At 42.1% G+C, this 25,199-nt stretch overlaps 1 protein-coding gene across 8 annotated transcripts in view; it reads left to right on the top strand.

Moving 5' to 3' along the window:
• FGGY (FGGY carbohydrate kinase domain containing) overlaps positions 1-25,199 on the top strand; it is a 502,857-nt gene that overhangs the window by 109,968 nt on the left and 367,690 nt on the right. The window contains exon 1 of one of the 8 annotated variants that reach the window (XM_068964003.1): positions 14,758-14,805. The exons of the other annotated variants lie outside the window; for them this stretch is intronic. The gene's annotated coding sequence lies outside the window, so the exon portion shown is untranslated. Of the gene's footprint in view, positions 1-14,757; positions 14,806-25,199 lie in introns of those variants that run through there. 8 annotated transcript variants of the gene reach the window in all.

Genomic DNA, 25,199 nt, shown 5'->3' with positions numbered 1-25,199 from the left:
TTAGAACTGGACATGGAACAACAGACTGGTTCCAAATAGGAAAAGGAGTACATCAAGGCTGTATATTGTCACCCTGCTTATTTAACTTCTATGCAGAGTACATCATGAGAAACGCTGGGCTGGAAGAAACACAAGCTGAAATCAAGAATGCTGGGAGAAATATCAATAACCTCAGATATGCAGATGACACCACCCTTATGGCAGAAAGTGAAGAAGAGCTAAAAAGCCTCTTGATGAAAGTGAAAGAGGAGAGTGAAAAAGGTGGCTTAAAGCTCAACATTCAGAAAACGAAGATCATGGCATCTGGTCCCATCACTTCATGGGAAATAGATGGGGAAACAGTGGAAACAGTGTCAGACTTTATTTTTTGGGGCTCCAAAATCACTGCAGATGGTGATTGCAGCCATGAAATTAAAAGACACTTACTCCTTGGAAGAAAAGTTATGACCAACCTAGATGGGATATTCAAAAGCAGAGACATTACTTTGCCGACTAAGGTCCGTCTAGTCAAGGCTATGGTTTTTCCTGTGGTCATGTATGGATGTGAGAGTTGGACTGTGAAGAAGGCCAAGCGCCAAAGAATGATGCTTTTGAACTGTGGTGTTGGAGAAGACTCTTGAGAGTCCCTTGGACTGCAAGGAGATCCAACCAGTCCATTCTGAAGGAGATCAACCCTGGGATTTCTTTGGAGGGAATGATGCTGAAGCTGAAACTCCAGTACTTTGGCCACCTCACGCGAAGAGTTGACTCATTGGAAAAGACTCTGATGCTGGGAGAGATTGGGGGCAGAAGGAGAAGGGGACGACCCAGGATGAGATGGCTGGATGGCATCACGGACTCGGTGGACGTGAGTCTGAGTGATCTCCAGGAGATGGTGATAAACAGGGAGGCCTGGTGTGCTGCGATTCATGGGGTCGCAAAGAGTCGGACACGACTGAGCAACTGAACTGAACTGAATGGCGTGGACAGGGCATGCAAATATGAACTGGGGTCTTGTGAAGGGTTGGGCCAGTCATCTGTGCTTATGTATTCCATAATTAAGGGTGATATTCTTCAGTTTCTTGAGTGCACGCCTTTCTTCAGTACATCTTCATCTTTTCAAGAATAAAGACAGAAGACCAACAACTGGAATATATCATGGGAATGCAAAAGATCTCTTTTCATATCCCACTTCTGCTACTCATCATCTGTGTAACATTGGACATGTCACCTAGCTTTGTTGTCCTGCTTATTACAGAGTATGTATTCACTGAAGATTCGTTGAATGGACTAATTAGTATAATTATATCTTTTTGAAAGTAGGCTTTGAGGAATTTGAGATAGAACTACATAAAAGACCTAGTACTATGCCTGATATTTCTTCACTGAGTGGGAGACACAGCTTAGGAATTTCTAGGTGAGAGGGACTGGACATTTAGACATGGTAGCAGCTGTATGGTTCACAGTGGCCAATCTGCTTGGAACAGAACTAACCTAGTACTAGGGTCGGCTAGGGGTGCTCAAATCCTCAGCAAGATGGACTGTTTACTGAAAGGAAACGAGGTTTGTTGAGGCTCATCAGGTCAAGGAAAAGGCTCCAGTTTCAGTGGAACCCTGGAGGACAAATCAAGTAACAGCTGAGATGCTCAGATCTCAGCTGGTAAAGAAGCCACAGATCTAGGAAGCCTGAGAGTGGGGAGCCTGGTCTGCTGAGGCCTTGGACTCCAAGCTAGGACACGAGTAGCTCAGTCAAGTTCAAACAACCTTGTGTGGCAGAGCCTAAGCCTACTGTTTGCCCCCTGCTGTGGTCTGGCTAGGGCTCATCTTAAGGATTGTAGGATCACGGAAGAAAGGAACTTGATGGATTTTGATTGTCAGAAAACTGAAATAGGGTGTGCATTATCAGTGAACTGCATGCTTTGGGAAGTTTATAAGTGTTCTTAGATTTATAAAGCAAAATATGGTTTTTCTTTCCTTTCTCTCTATAAGTTGAACCAGAGAGTAACATTTTTCTCTATACTCATAATACTAGGCCATGTTGTGTATATGGCCAATGTACAGATTTCGAAAACTCTCAGTTTCTTCACTTGTCATGCATCTATCAAAGTCCTGCTGTGGGTCCTGCCTTTAAGGGACTCAGATGAAACCAAGCCTCAGTCACGCTGCAGTGCAGTTAGCACCGTAATGGAGGTCCTGTAGGTTCTAGATTCTGCAGTCGCAAAGAGGTGAGTGATAAGCTCTATCCAGAGAATCGGGACAGTCCTCATGAGATAGGAAAGGAATGAGCAAAAATTTACCAGGTGGGGTCATCAGGGACACCTGGCAAACAGACAGCATGAGCAAAGCCATAGGTATGAAAGACCCTGATGTTTCTGCCAAGGTGGGGCTTGTTGACATAACCAGAACATAGGGCGCATGTTAGGAGCATTTGGAAAGAAGACCAAGACGTCCCCATGTACTTTACTCAGGCTTTGGGCTTTGTGACACAGCCTCTGGAGCCAAACTTCATGGCTCTAAACCCTGGCCCCACTGCTGTGTGCCCCTGTGATCCTGGGCAGGCACCTTGATTTTTCTGTCCCTCCTTTTTTCATCTGATGAAATAATAGGACATGCATCATAGGGTGGATGTGAGAATTTGAGTAATAACGAGGAATTTTGAGTAATGTCTGGCATATTGATAATTATGATTATTGTATAAGATATAGAATCATATAATTAACAGTGATTTTTGTTTTTAAGGGCTTCCCAAGTGGTGCTAGTGGTAAAGAACCTGCCTGCCAGTGCAGGAGACATAAGAGATGCAGGTTCGATCCCTGGATTGGGAAGATCCCCTGGAGGAGGGCATGGGAACCCACTCCAGCATTCTTGCCTGGAGAATCTCATGGACAGAGGAGCCTGGTGGGCTGCAGTCCATAGGGTCACAAACAGTCGAACATGACTGAGGTGACTTAGCATGCACTGTTCTTAAATCGTAACCTGTAGTCAGAGTGGAACAATCTGATAAGAGTGATGCTAAAGAAAGGTCACTGTCAGCCCTGTGGAATGGAGTGTGAATTGGAACACAGGACCTGGGCTGGTGGTGGGCAAGTATAGCAATGTCATCAAGGGATGTTGGAGGTCTGACCTAACATGGTGGAAGTGGAGGTGGCTCTGGCAGATGCTAGAAAGGTAGACTTGCTCGAGTCTGGTGAGCCATTAGATGAGAAGGGTGAGAACCCTCTTTTCTCAGCATTCAGGAGTTGTGCTAGATAGATGCTGATGCCAGCGTGTTCATATTTCAAGGTACCACCATGGTTTTTATGAAAGCTCTGCCTCCTGCATTGCCACTTGAGCTCACATCCATATTGTGCATGCTGGGCAGCGTTCTCTTCATGATGTTTTCAGCCGACTTAAATGTAACCCTTGATGATGACCATATTTACATAATGTGTGGCTGGTGAAATCATGGAAGATTGGAATTTCCCATTTTAATTCCATTTTAAAGATGCTTGTTAAGCAAAAGGATATAATTCATTTTTCAAACTGCTGAAATGTTATTTTGGCCTCTTGAATCAAAGGCATTCCGCAAGTGTTTTCTTTATTACATGCCTTAAACTTTAATTAGAATTTAATTATAAGATCCTGACGGCATGAGTAAGAGGAGCAGATGGGACAGTAAAAGCAGCTTAGTGAAGGAGGATTAAAGATTAAAAGTTGCTCGTTAATGGCATAAGGAATGAACAGAGAGCTAAATTACTATGCTTTTCTGCTAGGCTAATGCTTTTCCAGTTCTGCAACTTAGTTTTATCCCTAGTTTGAAGCTTAAGAATCTCATAAATTTAAGTTTTTTATTTTATTTTTCAATCATTCGAGTAGGTTTATGCATCTAAAATAAGCTCAATAGACACTTGTTATTTGAATCTCCATTCTCAACCCAGAAGGGTCCTTTACTGCTGGTAAATATTTTTGAACACAAAGATAGAAAGCAGTACCAGAGTACAGACTTTTCTCCCTCTCTTGCTTTATAGGTTAAAGAAAGGCATGTTTCAGTGGATATGTGCACAGTTCTGCTTCTAGAACTTGGCTGGACTCGTGTCATTTTTATAACATGCACCCAGGGCTTCCCTGGTGGCTCAGATGGTAAAGAATCTGCCTGCAATGCAGGAGACCCAAGTTTGATTCCTAGGTCAGGAAGATCCCCTGGAGAAGGGAATGCCTACTCCAGTATTCTTGCCTGGATAATTCTACGGACAGAGGAGCCTGGCGAGCTACAGCCCATGGGGTCACAAAGAGTTGGACACAACTGGGTGACTAACACTGAGAGAGGCAGCCGCTGTGATACGGGGAAGGAACACTAGGCCTATGGTCAGAGCCAGCACTTCATAACATGCTCTTGGACAAATAACTTCACCTCTCTGATTCTCTTCCCTCACCTGTAGAAACTATTATTATTATTTTTTTTAGGTTTTTCTTTTTTTCATCTTTTTGTCACTCAGTGTGCTGCCATGAGAATGCCTCTACGTGGGCAGTAATTCTGAATGTTCTATTTGTTTTAATTATTTGGCTGCATCATGTAGCATTCAGGCTATCAGTTCCCCCAAAAGAGATCAAACCCCATGTCCTCTGCATTGAAAGTGCAGAGTCTTAACCACTGGACTGCCAGGGAAGTCCCTGTAAAAATTAATATCTAATTCCCACTTCAGTGTTCTGGAGGTTTAAGCTAAATGCAATAACTCTGCAGTGCTTACTAAGCCTACTTGGGCAGTGCCTCTCCTCAGGAAGCTAGCTCAGAGACTGAAAGGGAAAATGAACCAATAAATAAATTGAGATGATGTAAAATGTCATAGTAGAGGTATCCATACAGTGGCAGAGGGATCACTAATCACTAACACAGACATTTAGAGCCAGGAGATAATGGTGTTAGCAATAAGGATGTTAGCAATAGAAAGTGCTTTACAAATATAAGCCGTTTACCAGTATAAGATGATGAAGTTAGGGATCCAAACTTTTTGATTATTCTCAAATTAGGTAGAATATTATTTGCAAACAGATAAAACACAAAAGTGGTAGCTCAGATGGTAAAGAGTCTGTCTATAATGCAGGAGACCCAGATCCCATACCTGGGTGTGGAAGATCCCCTGGAGAAGGAAATGGCAACCCATTCCAGTATTCTTGCCTGGGAAATCCCATGGACAGGGGAGCCTGGCAGACTACAGTACATGGGGTTGCAAAGAGTTGGACCCAACTGAACGACAAACACACAAAACAAAGAGATAAAAACATGCAAAATGATGCTTAATTCTTCTGGCACCTTGTACAGAAATTTGTACATAGTTCAGATAGTTGGGGCTCAAATCATATTTGTTGAATTGATTTGAAAGAGGCTCACATTTTCTCATGAGTCAGCTTGAGCATAAGGAGATTTTGCTCAAGATGGATGAGGAGGGTGTGAGTCTGTGAAGCCCAGCGAGGTTGTCTGGGGAATGTTGTCCATTCATTCAGGAAGTCAGCTCATGTGGCCCCTCCTGTCCTCAGCCTGCCCCATGGTTGGCCTTTGCAGCCATCCTCCTCACCCCTTGGGTTGTTTGCTGAAGGAGTGGTAGAGATTTGGAGGGGCACCTTGGAACAGCCCTTCACATCACGCAGTGAGGATGACCCATTCTGCTGTTGGGGCCATATCTAGCATCACCTCCTGCTCAACTAAATGATTCTACTTCTCAATACTTTCGCTCCTAGTTTTTCTTTCTTTTTGAACTCTTAAATTTAGAATCTGTCTCCTCCTCTGCCCTCTACCACTAATTACAAGCTTAATGCATACTAGGCAACAGTTGAAAATAAAAAGAAGTAAAACTATAGAATGAAATAAAAAACATTTCATCTCCTACCATCTAGGGATAACTTCTTTTTCTTTAAATATCTTGATATATGCTTTGTTCTAATTGTTTGCAAATTCTGTATTTTAAAATTCACCTACTCAAGAAAATTTATTTGCAACTCCCAAATTAATATTGGTGGTGCTTCTGTGGTCATTGTCAGATAAGCATGGAGCAGCAAAAATTTTCTGAGTTGTGTGTGTATTCCCAGCAGAGTTTGTGCTAGGTGACACTCTGCCTTCTGGTTTCTGTTGTCATTCTATATGTGTCCTTTTGTGATCTATTAATACCCTATTTTTCTTATTTTTGTGCTTTTCATTGGTGATTTTACTGTTTAAATGACCCCTAGGCTTGGTATTGTCTGTATTTGTAAATATAGGAAGGCTCTGCTCTGACTTATAGAGAAACTGTGTTAGATAAACTTTGTTCAGACATGAGTTAAGTGCTATTGGCTCTTGCATTCACTGTTAATGAATCAACAGCATATATTAAATGGTGTGCTTTTAAACAGAAGCACAAAAAACAAGGTTATGTGTTCATAAGTTGGTGAAAACAGAACCAGAGGCTTGCAGGAACCTAACCCTGTGTTTCCCCTAGGAATGATGGAGCCATGTTTGTGGAGACTTCGTAGAACCTAAAAGACTCTGATGCTGGGAGGGATTGGGGGCAGGAGGAGAAGGGGACGACCCGGGATGAGATGGCTGGATGGCATCACGGACTCGATGGACGTGAGTCTGAGTGAACTCCGGGAGATGGTGATGGACAGGGAGGCCTGGCGTGCTGCGATTCATGGGGTCGCAAAGAGTCGGACACGACTGAGCGACTGAACTGAACCTAAACCTTGGTGGATAATGAGAACCGACAGTGTATCTTTCTACTCTTCTTGTTTTCTCTTCTGTCTCACAATGCCTCAGTCTCTGTTGTGTGCAGTGTGTGTATATTTGCTTAAATTGTATGTGCATGTGTTTAGCAACTGTAGTATCACACGACACACTGTTCTTTGACATATCTTAACTCATCAGTGGTCTGTGACATACCTTAACTCATCAATGGTGTTGGCCTTTGGCCCAGATCTATTTGTTGTCCTATCCTGCTCTATTCTGCATTCCAGATGGTTGACCCCTGCCCTCTGACAGTTCGACACCAGTGGGAGATGGGAGGATAGGAGAAAGGGAAGCCAAAATATATTGTCCTTCACTCTCTGCCTTGGACAGCATTTCTGGCAGTGGCCACATCCCCCTTGTGGCTCTCCCGCCCACAGGGCAGGCTCCATCTTCTGCTGAGTGACCCCAGCAACCACACCTCCTCCTTTTGTCCTTTCGGCCCAGGAGTGGGAGCAGCTTCCTGCTGTCACTAATCTTCCCTGTCCCCTGGGTAAAGCATCAGATTCAAGCACCAAAATAAGACCAAAAAGAGAGAGAGAGAGAGACTAGTAGCAAGGGTCCAGCACTGTATGAGAGAAACTGAGAAAGGAGTGGAGAGAGTCCTCGGCCTGAGGGCCATACGTGCTGAGTATGTGATGCTGGACTCTGCATGCACAGGTTAAGCGGCTGAGATGCCATCAGTGGTTGGAGAGTAGTCAGTGCCCTGTGACCTGGGCATGTTTGTCTGGAATATGATGCCCCTTAACCTGACTAGATCATCCACTGAGTGAGTGAAGTCGCTCAGTCGTGTCCGACTCTTTGCGAACCCGTGGACTGTAGCCCACCAAGCTCCTCTGTCCATGGGATTCTCCAGGCAAGAATACTGGAGTGGGTTGCCATTCCCTTCTCCAAGAATATATATATAGATGTATGTATTTTTCTCAAATATGTGTGTGTGTGTGTATATATATGTTTCTGGCCTCTTTTTATTCCCTTTTTCACATTAGGACCCTGTCTCCCTTAGAGTGTGTGGTCCCCTGTGGGTCTTATATTCCATTTTCAACCTTTCATGTTGGCACAGTCCTTATTAAAAATGTGTTTTTTCTGAGCCTTGGCCACACTGCTGAAATGTGGATTTACGAAAGGGCCTTCAGAGCTGAAAGACATTTTCGAAGACCCACTGTACCAAGTGACATTAAATATTTATCAGCTACCATGTGTAAGTTGTTCATCTGTTTGCTTTACCTCTTGGACCAAAAGATTTCTTGTCTCAGTTTTGCTAAAGTAGATATCACAGAAAAGTTGCCTTTTTACCTTCCACTCCTGCCTGTGTAGTTTTCTTGTCCCAGGAATATGGTACATTACTCTGCCTGTAACAGTACTTGGAAAGACTGCTACGGGCTTTGAGTATTTAATTGGGAAGAAATGCGGAATAATGATGGAAAAAGCCTTAGATTCTGGGGCAAGAATGGCTCTGCCGCTTGCGAACTGTGTAGTTTGAGTGGTTACATTTACCGTTGAAGGTGGTCACGTAGTTGAAATAGGACAGTATGGGAACAGTACTGAGCACAATTCCTGGCCCCTAGTGGGGCAGCCATAAAAGGCAGCTTTCTCGTCTCATTTTCTTAGTCCTCTATCTGGGACTTTCCAAACACATTTCTAAGCAACCTAGAATAAAATATGCTATTAATAATAACCAAAAGCACACAGTTTAATCTTATTAAATAAACCCGAAATGTTGCTCAGACACCCTTCACTATTTATGGAATACCTTTGTAGAACAACACTTTGGTTTTGTTATTAAAAATACCTACAACTTCTTAAAGGCTGGTTACAGCCTTTGTTATTCACACCTGAAAACATGCAGAAGTTTGGTTAATTTTGGCATATGCACGTACTTGCATATATATTTATATGTATATATTCTTTTTTCTCTTTCACTATGTTTGTATATATATGCAGGCACACATATAGCTCTTTAAGAAACACTCTTCTAGTGTTTTATTTTCTTAAAGTCTGTAGTTCACAGAATTTTTTCCCCCAAAACTGTTTATCCACACTCCAGACATGACCGTTGGAGAGGTGGCAGAAAAAACAAACGGCTGGTGTGTTTTGGGGCAGTCTGCATTCCTTTTAACTCTCTGAGCCCAGGCTTATGCTTGGGCTTTCAACCTATTTGTCCTGGGGCTCAACCCCTTTGATTCCTGCTTGAAAATTAGCTTGTTGTTCAAGCTCATGAGAGCCGCCCCGGAGCTCTCTTGGGTTCGCGAACTAGAGATCTATGAAGTGTTTGACTTTATTTGTAACTTTAACCACAGCAGCCTTAACCAGGCTTTTGTTTTCTTACTTAACTTTTATCCTTGTAACCTTAACCTAATTTTGTTTTTAAATCTCCATCCTCCCCCATCCCACAATTCCTAATCTCTCTTTTGTCCTCAGATTTTCCTCCAAAGTCAAGAGTATGACATTTAAGTCCATCCTTTAGAAAGTCTCTATAATCTTAACACACATACTGAATTAGGACTACCTTTTTTCTGGGTTGCTTAGGAAGATTAAATACAGGTTTTAGAATGTAGAGTTCAAAAAAGCACAGACAGAAGTTGTGGTGTGGCTTGGGAGTAGGGGTGTGGGTTTTAGAAAGTACCGTGATACTTCTCTTGGCCTTGGGGGGACTTTTATTTCCTCTGTGAGGGTCCAGGAGCCAGGGCTGTGGATGGTTTAGACAGAGAAGGATTTAAGGGATAACTACTTCCAGACCCTGAGCCTTGAATGCTAAATGATAGTTCAGGCTCTCAAGAAAGGGAGCAAGAGGCTGAAACAGGCTGGGGGAATCCCCATACAGCTTCCTGTAGCTCCAGTTCAGTTTAGTTGCTCGGTTGTGTCCGACTCTGTGACCCCACAGACTGCAGCACGCCAGGCTTCCCTGTCCTTCACTGTCTCCCAGAGCTTGTTCAAACTCACGTCCATCGAGTCAGTGATGCCATCCAGCCATCTTATCCTCTGTCATCCCCTTCTCCTCCTGCTGTCAATCTTTCCCAGCATCAGGGTCTTTTCCAGTGAGTCAGTTCTTCACATCAGGTGGCTAAAGTGTCAGAGCTTCAGCATCAGTCCTTCCAATGAATATTCAGGATTGATTTCCATTAGAATTGACTGGTTTGATATCCTTGTGGTCCAAGGGACTCTCAAGAGTCTTCTCTTAACACCACAGTTCAAAAGCATCAATTCTTTAGCGCTCAACTTTCTTTAACGTTCAACTCTCACATCCATGCATGACTATTGGAAAAACCATAGCTTTGACTAGATGGACCTTTGTCGGAAAAGGGATGTCTCTGCTTTTTAATATGCTGTCTAGGTTGATCATAGCTTTTCTTCCAAGGAGCAGGCGTCTTTTAATTTCATGGCTGAAGTCACCATCTGCAGTGATTTTGGAGCCCAAGAAAATAGTCTCTCACTGTTTCCACTGTTTCCCCATCTATTTGTCATAAAGTGATGGGACCAGATGCCATGATCTTAGTTTTTTGATTGTTGAGTTTTAAGCCAGCTTTTCACCATCCTCATTCACTTTCATCAAGAGGCTCTTTAGTTCCTCTTTGCTTTCTGCCATAAAGGTGGTGTCATTTGCATATCTGAGGCTATTGATATTTCTCCTGGCAATGTTGATTCCAGCTTTTGCATTATCCAGCCTGGCATTTTGCATGATGTACTCTGCATAGAAGTTAAATAAGCAGGGGTGACAGTATACAGCCTTGACATACTCCTCTCCCAATTTGGAACCAGTCTGTTGTTCCATGTCTGGTTCTAACTGTTGTTTCTTGACCTGCATATAGATTTCTCAGAAGGCAGGTAGGTTGGTCTGGTATTCCCATCTCTTTAATAATTTTCCAGTTTGTTGTGATCCACACAGTCAAAGGCTTTGGCCTAGTCAATGAAGCAGAAGTAGATGTTTTTCTGGAATTCTCTTGCTTTTTCTGTGATCCAGTGCATATTGGCAATTTGATCTCTGGTTCCTCTGCCTTTTCTAAATCCAGCTTGAACATCTGGAATTTCTCAGTTTGCATACTGTTGAAGCCTTGCTTGGAGAATTTTGAGCATTCTTTGCTAGTGTATAAGATGAGTGCAATTGTACCTTAGTTTGAACATTCTTTGAAATTGCCTTTTTTGGGGGTTGTAATGAAAACTGACTTTTTCTAGTCCTGTGGCCACTGCTGAGTTTTCCAAATGTGCTGGCATATTGAGTGCAGCACTTTAACAGCATCATCTTTTAGGATTTGAAACAGCTCAGCTGGAACTCCATCACCTCCACTAGCTCCCTGTAGCTCCAGCTGTGTATGTATTGATCTCCCAGCAGATCCATGGCCGCATGGGACATACTTCATCACCTCCACCAACCCTCACAGCCTTACAAAAGAGATGGTAGCAGTTTTCTTTTATAGAAGGGGGAAACTGAAGCTCTTTGAGGTGAAGGAAATTTAGGGTCTAACCAGGATTAGAGTGGGTCTGGATTAACCAGTTTGTGTATTGCCTTCTCTTCCCCAGTACTTTTCCTTCCTTGATTTCCATGGCCCTTCTTTGGAGCTTAGTTTCTTTTGATATTCTTCCAAAGGGAGAGACTGAGATCTTTGCAGTATCTAAAATGCATCAGGAACTGTTTTTTTTTTCTTTTATGTTTTCCTTTTAATTTTTAAAATTGAGGTATAGTTGATTTATGGTGTTAATTTCTGCTATCCAGCAAAGAGGTTCAGTTCTGCTATATGGATAAATATATTTGTTCATTGTTTTCCATACTTTTTTCCATCATAGTTTATCACAGGATATTGAATATACTTCCCAGTGCTGTACAGTTGGACCTTGTTGTTTATCCATCTTCTGTGTAGTTGTTTGCATCCGCTAATCCCAAAGTCCCAATCCTTCCCTCCCTCTTTGCAACCATAAGTCTGTTCTTTATGTCAGTGAGTCTGTTTCTGTTTTGTAGATATGTTCATTTGTGTTGTATTTTATATTGCACATTTAAGTGATACCATATGGTTTTTGTCTTTCTCTTCTGACTTCCTTTGCTTAGTATGATCTTAGGTCCATCCATGTTGCTACAAATGACATTATTTCACTCTTTTTTTTTTTTTAATAGCTTAGTATATATTCTTAGGGATTGGGGGCAGGAGGAGAAGGGGACGACAGAGGATGAGATGGCTGGATGGCATCACTGACTCGATGGATGTGAGTCTGAGTGAACTCCAGAAGTTGGTGATGAACAGCGAGGCCTGGCGTGCTGTGATTCATGGGGTTGCAAAGAGTCGGACACGACTGAGCGACTGGACTGAACTGAACTGAATATATTCTTTTTCAGGTTCTTTCCATTATAGCTTGTTACAAGATGTTGGATCTTGTTCCTTGTGCTTGTGGGTCCTTGTTTTTTTCTCTATTTTACAAATAGTAATATATATCTAGGGAGAGATAAATTAGGATTTGGGATTTAATAGATGCATCAGGCACTGTTTTTATACATTGATGCAGGGTACATTTTGATAGAAATCCTGTGAGAGGGTGGTGGTTTCCCCATTTTAAATAGGAAATCTCTGAAGCTTTGAGGGTTCAGTCATTTGTCCAAGGTCACATGGGACAAGGAGATGACTCTTTGGAGTCCAGCTGTGGCTGCAGAAACTTTGCCATGCCCACTATACCAGATCCTCATGTTAGGATGATGCCCCAATATTGGGGTGAAGATACTCAGAAGTGGTAGATATGTGGCCATCGGTGCAGACGTGGTATGTCATGCTCTATTGCAATATGATTTTATTTCTTGGGATTTATGGCAGAGGTAGGCTTGCTTTCTTAGTCTCAGTTGGAAATGAAGGAAAGACAGTAATGATGAGTATTGCTCACATGTGAATATCTATGTTTATATACCAGGCACAGTTACTTGGGTTTTTATTTATCATTTATTGTTTCAATTCAGCCATATAACAACTTCAGAGTTTTCTCTCATTTACAGATTTGGAAATACTCAGGGAAGTGAAGTCACTTCCCTGCTACACCTCACACTACTGGAAAGTGGAGGAATGGGGTTTGAACCTACATCAAAACTATTTCTTACACAAACAATATTCTCCTTCTAACTCAGCGTATGGACACACATCCCTGGGAACACATGTGGGGACCTCATGTGATACATAAGATGACTTATAGTAGTACAGGCCAGGGCTTATAAAACAGTGATTCACATAGTGAAGAAGTGACATGCCCCTTTTCAACTGTCTTATAGACCATTAGATTGCAGAAAGGAGAAAGTATTAGGAGCACAAATGTGTTTTATAGCTTTCTAATACTTTATCCTTTTTTTTTTTTTTTTAAAGAGAAAATAGAGCTTAGGCTCTGAGGCTTAGACAACAGAATCTAAAAGGACACAGCAACGTTTATTATACTTTGTATTTAAAATTTTTCTCCTCTTTAAAAAATCATAACATGTTTATACACACAGAATAATATAATGCATATATAAGGAATAAAGAATATTGTAGTGGACATCCATATACCTGTTACCTACTGAAAAATGACCCATCACTTTCAGGTACTGTTGGAACCTTCTGTGTATCTCTGCCCATCACATTTTTCTCCTCTCTCTCCCACTGACATCTTCCATGTTCATGTACAATGGTCAAAACCAGGTAATTGACATTCATACAGTGCTATTATCGGATGTATAGAACTTATACTCTTTCCTATTGTTCTACTGATGTCTCTTTTTTCTGGTCCAGAACATAATCTGGAATTACAGTGCATTTAATTGTGACATATTCTTTGTCCGCTTTAATCTGAAACTGTTCTTCAGCCTTGTTCTTTATGACCATGACCTTTTAAAGCATCCAGCCAGTTATTTTGTGTTGTGTCCCTCAACTTATCTGATGTTTCCTCAGGATTCCATTTACATTATGCATTTTTGGCAGGAAAACCAGAGAAATGATGTGCTCTTTAATAGTACATGATATCAGGAGACATGTGATGTCAATTGGCCCCATCACTGGTGAGGTCAACTTGTGATGTCTCTTGGTTAAGATTGTGTCTCCCAGGTTTTCCAGTATAAACTTACTACTTCTTCCTTTGTAATTAATATTACCTTGTGGGGAGATCCTTTGAGACTATGTACATATCATGCTTCCTGTAGTATCTTTGCCCAGTAGTTTTAGCATTCATTATTAATTCTTGCTTGAGACAGTTATTCCTTTAGTTTTGCCAGGTAGTGTTTTTCTATGTTTATCATTTCTTCTGTATTTATTAACTGGAACTCTCCTATTAGTGACTTTCCCCTTGTCTCTTCTTGTTTATTCTTTCAAATATTTATTTATTATTATCAATATGTGCTTCTGAATTCTTATTTTATTCTGTTGGTTATAATCCATTATTATCATTATTTTGTTGCCTAAACAGTCTTTGACTTAACCGTTGGGAACCCCTTCATGTCGGCTTCTGTGTCCTTCTGTGCCCCATTTTTTTTTTTTTTCTGAGTACATGTTTACTTCCAGGTGCCATAGGATGTCACTTGGTATTTGCCTTGTCCAGCCTTGGAATCAGCAGATTCTAGGCCACTGCATAGTTTCGGCAGGAGAGTGACATGATCCGATTTACATTTTAAGGAGCTGTTTCTAGCTGCTGTGTGGAGCAAGGATTGGAGGGAGATAAGAGTAGAAACAGGCAAGCAGCAGTTGAGTAATCCAAGTGAGAAATGACTGTGCTTTGGACCACAGTCATAAAGATGATGGAAAGTGTTTAGAGTGGGGATCTATATGAAGCTGATGCTGAAAAGACTTGCTGGTGTTGGGGAGGGGAGTTTCAGGCAAAGAGTGATCAAGAATGAATCAGTGACCCTTCTGTTCTCTTGACCTTGATGATAATTCGCATGCTTACACCTTTTTGACACTTCTGTCTATGTCCCATTCACAGGTTCCTCTTCTGGAGTCTCTTTATGTGAGTTTTCAGAGGCTCCTGACCTTGGTTCGTTTCTCTTTCTTTTCTGCCAGGAACTGTACCACAAAAGAAGCAAACTCACGTTTCTGTGGAATCCCAGAAGATAGCATAAGAGAAACACAGGCTGAGATAAGTGTACACGTCCACACCTTGTGAGTGGGGACAACTACAGTGAACTAACTGTGTCGCGTGAGCCTGGTCTCAGGGGGGCTTCCTGAAATGATCTCGAGAGGGGATGCTGGCCCCGAATTGCTAAGTCTTTTAGTTTTTCAAGACAAACCAGAAATCCAATTTTTAAAAGAGTTGCAATCTTAAGATTTTTGTATGTTGGCTGAAGCTTTTTTTAGAACTCTGTGGAGGCCAAACAAAACATGTCTGTGTTCCAGATGTGGTCCATGGGCCACTGGTTTGCAACTTCTGCTGAAATATTCTTTCTGGGGTAACTCAGTGTACATGGCTTGGTTTTCTTGTTAGTTTATGAACCCGTGACTTCCAAATCTGTATTTCCAGAACTCTTCTTCAAAATAGAAGTGGCCACAGGACATAGGTAACTTTCCACTGTTGTCTCCACCAGAAGGTCCCAGATTCACATTCCTCACCAACCTGCCTCTTATCTGCTTGCTTCATCCAAGTGATTCACTATCTTTCCTGAGGGATCCAGGCTGAAACCTGACTTCATTCGTGATGCCTGCCTTTCTGACAAATGTCGTATTCAGAAGTCCATCTCTGTGACTTGTTTGTGTTACTTTCCAAATGTTTTTCAATGTGCCTTCTTCTTTCCCTTTCTTCTACAACATTAATTTGGTCATTCAGGTAGCTTTGGAAGGAATATATCTAAGTTTCCATCATTACACCCATTTTATAGATGATGAAAACTGAGACTTGGAGAAAACTTGTCATTTGTCCAAATCACATAGTAGCAAGTGGCAAAGTGGCAGTTTGAACCCAGGTGATGTTAATTGCAGAATGTATATTCATTATCAGCATAAAATAATGAACTGTTCATCTATATTACAGGAGATACAAGTAACAAGTGTATGATCTTGATCATCATTGCACAGTGTATATATGTATGTCAAATCATGTTGTATACTTTAATATATGCACAGTTATATTTGTTAATTATTCCTCAATAAGAATGAGAAGAAAGAAAATATTTTAAAAATAGAAAATAAATGACAAATGGATAAGAAGTGGAAGTAATCAACTAGAATTACCTAGATTTGCTTATAGCAGACCTCTTCTAGTAAGTTGCTACCCATATGTAATTTTTTTTCCCCTCGGTTACAATATCATCTTTATATAAAATGGTGCTTGATAAGTACTCAATGGGTGTTTGAAAACACATCTTTCCCTTGCGGATTTTAGCTCCTTATTTTAGGTACATTTGCTTTATCCATGAAATCAACTGTCATCCCCTTCTTCTGCCTTCAGTGTTTCCCAGCATCAGGGTCTTTTGCAGTGAGTCAGTTCTTCACATCAGGTAGCCAAAGTATTGGAGCTTCAGAGGATAAGATGGTTGGATGGCATCACCAACTCGATGGACATAAGTTTGAACAAGCTCTGGGAGTTGGTGATGGACAGGGAAGCCCGGTGTGCTGCAGTCCATGGGGTTGGAAATAGTAGGAAATGACTGAACTGAACTGAAATCGGCTGAATCACCGGGAAGTTCATTACAAATTATGAAATTTCAGTGTTCACATTGAAGACACTTTAATGTCATTTACAAAATTTGACATATAAGGGAGTTCAGGTGTCTTAAAGTAAACAAAAATTTGCCCCCTATAACAGGGAACCTGTTGCCTACTGTCTCGGAGTCTAAATATCAGATGGGTTCTCTGTAGGTCATCTGGGTCTTCTGATAGCTTCACACAGCTGTCCCCAGCAGACAGGCCTGGCCTGGGCTAGCTCTGGAAGGAGATTCCCCCTGCCTCCCCCTCCATGGCATTTTCCAGACAGTTTTATTTTGTTTTTAATTGAGAGCTGCTGGCAACAGCATTATGCTGATGTGGCAATTCCCAGTTGGTGGTCAGTTCTCTGCTTACTTTAGAAAGTAGCTTTTATTTTGGACAAATTTTAGTCACCCACAAAGAGAACAAGCTTATTCCTTGGTATTCTGATGCTCTGGGTTCAAACACAACCAAAAGCCTTTGCAAAAAATCCTCAGGGATTTTTTCTATTAAAAAAAACCTAAAAACTGTGTTGAATAAGAGGTTGAACTTTGGATTCAGACATTCCTGGGTTTGAGCTCCAACTCCTTTCTCTGAACCTATTTTTAGTCTGTAAAGTGGGAATAATGATACTGCATAGGATCCTTCAGTTCAGTTCAGTTCAGTCGCTCAGTCCTGTCCAACCCTTGGCGACCCCATGAACTGCAGCACGCCAGGCCTCCCTGTCCGTCACCGACTCCCAGAGTTCACTCACACTCACCTCCGTCGAGTTGGTGATGCCATCCAGCCATCTCACCCTCTGTCGTCCCCTTTTCCTCCTGCCCCCAATCCCTCCCAGCATCAGAGTCTTTTCCAATGAGTCAGCTCTTCACATGAGGTCGCCAAAGTACTAGAGTTTCAGCTTTAGTATCATTCCTTCCAAAGAATACCCAGGACTGTTCTCCTTTAGAATGGACTGGTTGGATCTCCTTGCAGTCCAAGGGACTCTCAAGAGTCTTCTCCAACACCACGGTTCAAAACCATCAATTCTTCGGCGCTCAGCTTTCTTCACAGTCCAGCTCTCACATCCATACATGACCACTGGAAAAACCATAGCCTTGACTAGACGGACCTTTGTTGGCAAAGTAATGTCTCTGCTTTTGAATATGCTATCTAGGTTGGTCATAACTTTTCTTCCAAGGACTAAGCATCTTAATTTCATGGCTGCAATCACCACCTGCAGTGATTTTGGAGCCCCAAAAAATAAAGTCTAACACTGTTTCCACTGTTTCCCCATCTATTTCCCATGAAGTGATGGGACCAGATGCCATGATCTTTGTTTTTTGAATGTTGAGCTTTAAGCCAACTTTTTCACTCTCCTCTTTCACTTTCATCAAGAGGCTTTTTAGTTCCTCTTCACTTTCTGCCATAAGAGTAGTGTCATCTGCATATCTGAGGTTTTTGATATTTCTCCCAGCAGTCTTGATTCCAGCCTGTGCTTCTTCCAGCCCAGCATTTCTCATGATGTACTCTGGATATAAGTTAAATATGTGGGATGACAATATACAGCCTTGACATACTCCTTTTCCTATTTGGAACCAGTCTGTTGTTCCATGTCCAGTTCTAACTGTTGCTTCCTGATATATAGGTTTCTCAAGAGGCAGGTCAGGTGGTCTGGTATTCCCATCCCTCTCAGAATTTTCCACAGTTTATTGTGATCCACACAGTCAAAGTCTTTGGCATAGTCAATAGCGCACAAATAGATGTTTTTTTGGAACTCTCTTGTTTTTTCGATTATCCAGCAGATGTTGGCAATTTGATCTCTGGTTCTTCTGCCTTTTCTAAAACCAGCTTGAACATCTGGAAGTTCATGGTTCACGTATTGCTGAAGCCTGGCTTGGAGAATTTTGAGCATTACTTTACTGGCATGTGAGATGAGTGCAATTGTGCGGTAGTTTGAGCATTCTTTGGCATTGCCTTTTTTTGGGATTGGAATGAAAACTGACCTTTTTCAGTCTTGTGGCCACTGCTGAGTTTTCCAAATTTGCTGGCATGTTGAGTGCAGCACTTTCACAACATCATCTTTCAGGATTTGAAATAGCTCACCTGGAATTTCATCATCTCCACTAGCTTTGTTTGTAGTGATGTCCATTAAATTAGATAATGCTGGTGTACACTTAGTTAAGTACTTGGACTATAGTAAGCACTTAATAAATGTCACTTATTACTGTTATTACTGTATCAATTGAATAGTTCTTATATTAGATCAGGTAACATTTCCTCTACCAACTCCTATTATGTATTCCCGCAGCATATCTCTCATGTCTAAGGGACTGCTTAATTATTGTCAAGCTGTGCTTGATCAGCATTCCTTCCTGCCCAGTTTTTGAATGAATGAATGAATTAAACAGACACTTTTTGAGTATCCTCTAGGTGCCAAGAATTGCACTGAATACTGCCTGTTTAAGAGTGATATACTGTGAACTTTCACTCATTTTATTCCCTGTTTCAAGTTAGAACTGCATTGCTGTAGTTCCTCAAATATGCCATCTTTCTCCTATGTACACACCACGGCATAGACTGTTCGTGTTGCCTGGAACACTCTCACTTACCAAGGGGCATATTTCTGCCTTTGGCTCATATCTTATCTGAAGCCAGCTTGACTCAACCAGGGATAGTTCAGTGCTTTTTCTGTTGTCTGAGAGTTGTACTTTGAGTATGTGATTCCTTCATAATATTCTCATGAGTGTGTGTATTATAATCATTTGTCTATGTCTCTATTCACTGGCCTAGGAACACTTTGAGACCGGGGATCACGTCTCTTTGTTTTTGCCTTTTTAGCAGAGTGCTTATAGAAATGTGATTCTATCTATTGGTGAGTTGGATGGATGAGTGAACGAGTAGGTGGGAGAAAGAAGAAAAATGATATGTGAATTAAAACAGACAAATAAATAAATGAAACAGGGACCTGACCCTATGACCTTAAGATAGTGTCATGCTTATAGAGGAAACAGGAATGTAAACACTCTGAGTGTAGTGATAAATGCTTAGAGATCCTGAGAGTGTAAATGGCAAGTGATGGTCAACAGGTTTTGCCTGTAGATGTGTCTTGTTTCAGCCACTCCATGTTTGCTTATTTATTTAAAAAAATTTAGGTACCCCAATATAAAAATCCTTCAGCTTCCCACATTTGGCAATGCTGGGCCATTCTCTGCATGAAACAGTGTCCTAGAGCTGGAGAAACTGAGGGACAGGGGCTGCCTTTATGTGTGGGTGACAGTTCCACAGTCCTCTCAACTTTACTCATTTATGTTAACCATCCTGACCAGTCAGTCCTAAAGGAAATCACATATTCATTGGAAGGACTGTTGCTGAATCTGAAGCTCCAGTACTTTGGCCATCTGATGCAAAGAGCCAGCTCATTGGAAAAGACCCTGATCCTGGGAAAGATTGAAGGCAGAAGGAGAAGGGGATGGCAGAGGATGAGATGGCTAGATAGCATCACTGACTCAATGGACATGAATTTGAGGAAACACTGGGAGACAGTGGAGGACAGAGGAGCCTGGCATGCTGCAGTCCATGGAGTTGCAAAGAATCGGACACACTTAGCCGCTGAACTACAACAAACCTGACCTTGAATACGCTTGAGTTTGCAACCTCTATTGCAGAAAGCAGTTGAAAATTTCTCCAAGTGGGAAGTGAGAAAAGGGGACAGTTCAGTGTGGATAGAAGGAAGGAGGAAGTGGCAGTAAGAGGAAATGCCTGGAGATTTGAAAACTACATGGGATATTGGAAAACTGGCATACCTCCTGTCCACCCACGGTACACAGAGCTTGTAGGGGCTTGTAGAGAAGCCAGTGGGGGCCCAATCAGGGTGTCTTTTTATATTTTTTCTGAAGAGTTTAGATTTCAATGTAGAGTAAGGGGGCAGTAGTCAGGGGATGGTTTAAGCAGAGGAATGACATGGCTGTCCCTTATATGTGGATAAATTCCGAAGGCAGAAGAGCAGATGCAGGTGGACCTAATAGGAGCCTGTTACCCAAGTCAGTGGTTCTTAACCCAGGTGATTTTGCTTCTCAGGGGACACTTGGCAAAGTCTGTAGATATGAGGAGGGAGTGTGCTGTGGGCATCTTAGTAATAGAGGCTAGAGGTACTGCTAAACATCCTCTACTAACAAGACAGCCTCCCACAACAAAGAACTATCCAGCCCCAAATGGCAGCAGTGACAAGATTGAGAAGCCTTGCTCTGTCCAACTGAGCTATCAAGACAGCATGAACTCCTTAGTGACAGAGTGAAAGGGACACAGTCAGTGTATTTAGGACTTAAAATCAGTGGGCCTAAGTAACTGATTATTTGATTGTGTTCATTTGAGGAGAGAAAATGAGGATGAGCAAGTAGGGAGAAAGAGCTGAGCAAGGTTTATTTAGCAAATAAAGAAGAAGCCAGCCTTAAAAGGTGACTAGAGGTGCTACATTAACAACACCGTCAGTTATGCCTATTGATTGAACAGCATAAACAAGCATTCTCTCATCTTTTTTCGTCTTTAAGAAAAAGCTGATAATTTTATTGAGATCTAGCAAACTTAGTTTATGGGGGGAAAATATAAAAAGGTTTCCATTTATACTTCCGGGCATTTTTTTGGCACGAGTTTTACTTTTGGGTTTCAAGGTAAAGTCATAAAGCCAAGATCAGTTTAAGGGTCGTCCCAGGTCACTTCCTGATGTTTTTCTCTCTCCAGAAATTTCTTGATCCTTTAGTATGTATCCCTTACAAAAATCCATTGGAAAGACAAAAATTATAAAGATAATTCTATCCAAACGTGTTTGAATTTTTCTTCTAACATGACTATATTGACACTTGTTCTTACTAGTAAAGGGGAATTGGAACTTGGTTTCAACAGCACTTTACTTTCCTATGCTGAAATTAATTTAATCTATTCTGCTGGTGCAGAAAGTTCAGCTTTTGAAAGACCAGGAAGAGAACAGAGGGTAGGGGTGGAAAGCAGAAGTTGATTAATAGCAACCTGGCATCCTAAAGCTTTTTTTAAGTCCTAGATCTTCACCACAAATACTGCTTCATCCAGATTCTAGTTACCTGGCAACATCTTACATCCATTCAGGGTATACAGATCAGGCAGGATTCTGAGGAATGAGATGGATGGAATACTTAACCTCCATCTCCACATGTTCATAGCTCTTCTTTGTCTTCCCTTTCTGGAATCTGCTGTTATGAGAAGAGTGAGAAGCAGGGAGAAAGTTCCACTGGTATTCAGCCAGTCCCTTCTGGGACACCTGTGTCCATTCTGTTTTGTCAGAGCATCAGCCAGAGTCCCTGCAAGAAGCTGGTGGCATACTCCAGTGAGGTAGTTTGAGAAGAGTGGACAAGTGTGGGGTAACCACGAGGATAGCGTGCAAGAGCCCCAGGCTACCAAATGTGGAGCTTGTGTCAAGGGCAAGGGGCGGGTGTGTCACCAGCTCCCGGAGAGATTATGTATGGAGAGGCTCAGCAGTGTGACCTTTGGTAGAGAGCCATGTCCAGGCCACACTTCCCTCTTGCCTGCTGATACCCCTCAGTGGCCCCTCCCTCACCCCCACATTGGCCAAACCCAGGCCAGAGGGCAGAGAGCCTTTTGGTGTGATCCACACCAAATGCATCCTGATCAGAAAGCAGCGGGGAGAAGGTTAGAGAGTGAATCTGGAGAGGCAGATGGAAGATGCTGGGACATGGCGGTGTTCATTCAGACTGCTGCTGCTTGTGGTCAGATATTTGTGGAGGAGTCAGGTGGTGGTGGTGGGGTGCTGTGCTTTGGAGTCAGAGTCCGGTACAAAATCACATCTGCTCCACCTACTCACTGAGCGATTCTCAGTTCAGTTCAGTTCAGTTCAGTTCAGTTGCTCAGTCATGTCCGACTCCTTGCGACCCTGTGAACTGCAGGACGCCAGGCCTCCCTGTCCATCACCAACTCCCGGAGTCCACCCAAACCCATGTCCATAGCGTCGGTGATGCCATCCAGCCATCTCATCCTCTGTTGTCCCCTTCTCCTCCTGCCCTCAATCTTTCCCAGCATCAGGGTCTTTTCAAATGAGTCAGCTCTTCACATCAGGTGGCCAAAGTACTGGAGTTTCAGCTTCAACATCAGTCCTTCAGTTCTTTCAATTTCACCAAGCCCATATTTCCTCATCACATGATGGGAGCAAGGCTAATGCTACACCACAAAGTTTTGGAGAGGCTCAAAAAATAATATTTCAGTGTTGCTGACAGGGCCTTGGGAAAGGCTGGAAGAAGCTATAGTAAAATGACCAGTATACCTCAGTGAAGCTGTTTTTCTATATAAAACAGATATAACTGTGTTGTGAGATAATCCTTTTTTTTCACTATACTTTTTCTGTATTCCAGTTTCCCAGCCATCAACACAAACATCCATAAAGGCTATTAATAAATATGTTGGTGTGTTAGTCATTCAGTCATGTCCAACTCTTTAGGATCCCAGGGACTATAGCCTGCCAAGCTCCTGTGTTCATGGGATTCTCCAGGCAAGAACATTAACGTGGGTAGCCATTCCCTTCTCCAGGGCTTGTTCCCAACCCAGGGACTGAACCTATGTCTCCCACTTTGCAGGCAGGTTCTTTACCATCTCAGCCACCAGGGAAGCCCAGATATGTTGGTACCAGCCTCCACATTATTATTGTTGGCTAATATTGTGCTCTGTGCCTTACTGAGGTGTGGAGATTAGCAGCCACAGCAGCGCTGGCTTGACTGTGGACAGGCCATCTTATGTCATTTCCTGTGATGTGGCCATAGCCTTGGTTCTCTCAGTTCTCATCTCGTGGAAGCCTCTGGAATCCCCCCAGTGCTTCTCGTGGAGCTCCTGTAGCCCAAGGCTATTCCCAGCATTTAGCACATTGTGTTGCAGTTCCTTCCTCTACTAGCCTGGGACCTTCTTTGCTGCTGCTGCTGCTGCTGCTAAGTCACTTCAGTCGTGTCCGACTCTGTGCGACCCCGTAGATGGCAGCCCACCAGGCTCCGCCATACTTGGGATTCTCCAGGCAAGAACACTGGAGTAGGTTGCCATTTCCTTCTCCAATGCATGAAAGTAAAAAGTGAAAGTGAAGTCGCTCAGTCGTGTCAGACTCTTTGCGACCCCACGGACTGCAGCCTACCAGGCTCCTCTGCCCATGGGATTTTCCAGGCAAGAGTACTGGAGTGGGGTGCCATTACCTTCTCCAGGGACCTTCTTTAGGTCATGCTATTAAGTTTTATTCATCTTCTTATCACCAACCTTGTCTCCTGTTTGTAAATGCTGCCTCCATTCCTGTTGCCCAGCTTCCCCTACACCTCTGCAGGGGGTTCTCAGGCTCACATACTGTAGCTTCTACAATGGAGAACAACAAGTTCCAAAATCCCGGGGAAGAATTTTGATTATTTTCATATGTCAGGTCCACCCTCTTTATTGATTAAACTATACCCATGGACGTGAGATGTTATAATGGTCTCAGCTTTAGGCAAGTGTCGCTTCCCAGGGGAATCTGTCGTGGCCAGTGGCATGGAGTCTATACAATCATATCAACTCTTACTTAAATCCATGGGTTGCAGTGGAGGAGGATGAATCAATTAGGGATGCATTCAGCTTTGTAACAGTAAGCAGCTCTTATTTAAATCAGTGAGTTGCAGCGAGGAAGAAGCATGGATTAGGAATATATCTGCAGGAGTGCAAACATTGATTTTTGGAGGATGAAAAAACTCTCAGGCATTAAAATGGTTTGTGGCCTTCTAAAACTCAGCTGTACCTGACATTGTAAACAGATATGCAGGTGTTAAAACTTGATAGGAGCAGGGTTATAAAGGAATGTCTGAAAATTCTCTTTAGTGGGGTTGATGGTGAAAAACTGGTTGAGAAACACTGAGTTCTAATGACAACAATAATATCTAACAGTTATGCAGTACTTAGCAAATGCTAGGAATTTTTTTGGATGTTATATTAAATTGACTTGTTTAACAATATACCCATCAAGATACCATTTTACAGTGGCTTAAATGAGTAGGCTTGATTTCCTACTCTGCTTGATTTTTCTGCTCCTAAATGAAAATGCAAAGGTGGTGTGACCATGTCAAAACCAGCATATCTTTAGTTCTGTAGACTTTCCTTCATGCTAATTATCTCATAGTTACAGGATAATTACTGTAGCTCTAGACGTTACATCTACCTTTAATGGTAGAAGAATGGGGAAGAAATGAAGAAAGCAGTGTCTCCTTTTTTTTTCTTCTTTCTTTTTTTTTAAATGAGCAGAGTAAAAGCTTTTCCAAGAGCTCTCCTACTGGACTTCTGCTTAGATATCACTGGGTAGGATTAGGTTGCATCGTCACTTGTAGCTATAAGAGGGCAGGGAAAGGGGAGCACAAGATTATCATGGCTCACTTAGACCTACACAATTTAATATGATAGCCAGCTACGACTATTTAAAATTTTTCTTATTAAGATATGATTCATATACCATAATATTTGTCATATTAAGTGTACTTTTTCATGATTTTTAATATATTCACAAGATTGTGTACAAGCATCACTATCTAATTCCAGAACATTTTCATCATCCCCTGAAGAAATCTAATATCATTAGTGTTCACTCATTTCTCCTACCGCCAGGCCCTGGCAATCTATTTTCTGTCCCTACGGATTTGTCTGTTCTGGACATTTCATAAAAATGGAATTATACACTGTATGGCATTTTGTATCTGGGTTCCTTCAGTTAGCATAAGTTTCTCAAGTTTCAGTTAAGTTATAACATCTATCAGTGCTTCTGTGAAATCCATTCATTTTTATGACTTTGTAATAGTCAACTCATGAGCCGACTCATCAGAAAAGACCATGATGCTGGGAAAGATTGAAGGCAGGAG

The sequence above is a fragment of the Capricornis sumatraensis genome, chromosome 2 (genome assembly GCF_032405125.1).
Source record: "Capricornis sumatraensis isolate serow.1 chromosome 2, serow.2, whole genome shotgun sequence".
Classification (NCBI taxonomy): Eukaryota; Metazoa; Chordata; class Mammalia; order Artiodactyla; family Bovidae; genus Capricornis; species Capricornis sumatraensis.
This window is presented reverse-complemented; position numbering and strand designations above follow the sequence as displayed.